Source organism: Tupaia chinensis, unplaced genomic scaffold, assembly GCF_000334495.1.
Source record: "Tupaia chinensis unplaced genomic scaffold, TupChi_1.0 Scaffold143657_1, whole genome shotgun sequence".
Classification (NCBI taxonomy): domain Eukaryota; kingdom Metazoa; phylum Chordata; class Mammalia; order Scandentia; family Tupaiidae; genus Tupaia; species Tupaia belangeri.
In genome coordinates, this window is record NW_006203505.1 from 69,863 (window position 1) to 71,589 (window position 1,727).

A 1,727-nucleotide genomic window follows, 5' to 3' on the forward strand; every position below is an offset into this window, starting at 1 on the left:
TTCTCAACTGGATTGGTCTGAGAAGTATTTCATGTTGGGTAAAGTCTTTCTACAAGAAAAATGAGAAACAGTGATTGACTGTTAAAAAATAATTGGAATAATAATAATAATAATGATTGGGAAAAAATAATGAAAAGATATTGAATCATGAAGTGGGGAGATTAATGTCTCTGTATTGACTCACATGCTTGGCATTCCCTTTTGAAAAAGCAATGTAATACACTTTAAGTTATATGCAATCCAATGTAATATAAACAAGATTATGATGGTAATTAAAAAAAAAATACTGAAGGAAGTACTGTATCAAGAAAACAAAAGGCTCCATGGCTCAAGTCCCAGGCCTGGTGATTTGAAAAACAAACTATTTGTGTATATATGACTACTCAGAATCTCAAGAAGAGAGGAGAATGGGGGAGAAAAGATTCAAATTGCAGCATGGCCATCTCCTTTTGTGGTCAAATCTCACTTTCCCTCTTTCTTTGTCTTTCTCCAGTGAGTACACATGTTCTATGACAAAAGAAACAAAACAAAAAAACTAAATAACAAAAAAAATGAGAGACAACTAGAAATAACAGAACACAAAACAACTAAGAAAATGACTAACAAAATGGCAGGGATAAGTCCACCAATATCATTAATAATGTTAAATGTTGATGAATTAAATTATCCAATTAATAGATACAGATTGCTGAATAGATATAAGAATAGGAGTCCTCTATATGCTGCTTACAAGAAGCACACCTCACTGATAAAGATACACATAGACTGAAAGTGAAGGACTAGGAAAGATATTCCATGTAAACAGAAACCAAAAAAACGCTGGAGTGTGATCTTGATATCAGAAAAAACAGATTTCAAGTCTAAAAACAGAAGAGGAGACAAGGACACTATATAGTACTAAGAGGACTAATTTCCCAAGAAAGCACACCTCACTGATAAAGATACACATAGACTGAAAGTGAAGGACTAGGAAAGATATTCCATGTAAACAGAAACCAAAAAAACGCTGGAGTGTGATCTTGATATCAGAAAAAACAGATTTCAAGTCTAAAAACAGAAGAGGAGACAAGGACACTATATAGTACTAAGAGGACTAATTTCCCAAGAAGATATAACACTAATAAATATTTATGCACCCAACACCGAAGCACCCAGATATATAAAAGAAAGATGGCTAGATCTGAAGAGGAGGTTAGATTGTGACACACTAATAGTTGGGGATCTAAGCACTCAACTGTCACCTCTGGATATGTCATCTAGATAAAATATAAAGAAATAGATGCAAGATCTAAATAGTGCCATAAGCCAAATGTACTTGACAGATGTATATGAATTATTTCACCCAATAGCCACAAAATACACATTTTTCTCACCCTCTACATGGAATATTTTGAAAATTGACCACATAATAGAGAACAAAAATTAGCTTTTACAAATTCAAAGGCATAGAAATGATATTAAGAATCTCTTCCGCCCACAGGGGAATTAATCTTGAAATCAGTCACAGAAAAAAACCTTTGAGAATACACAAACACTTGGAAACTAAGCAACCTAGTCATTTTTTAAAATCTGTCATCTTTTTCTCTAACTGTTATTTATTTAATTTTATTTGTTGTATTGTTCTTCAATTTCAGCAGAGAGAGAGAGAGCAAGCTGCCAGTTCTGAGACTTTAACTGCAGTCAGCCATGTGAGAGGCCAATGCCTTAACTACCATACCACCTGCTGA

General features: G+C 33.6%; 2 pseudogenes; one reads left to right on the forward strand and one right to left on the reverse strand.

Annotated features, from left to right (window-relative positions):
• Positions 1 to 696, forward strand: part of LOC106733405 (40S ribosomal protein S18 pseudogene) — a 1,719-nt pseudogene extending 1,023 nt beyond the window's left edge.
• A 158-nt stretch (positions 697 to 854) lies between these two features.
• Positions 855 to 1,727, reverse strand: part of LOC102502224 (heterogeneous nuclear ribonucleoprotein R-like) — a 16,457-nt pseudogene continuing 15,584 nt past the window's right edge.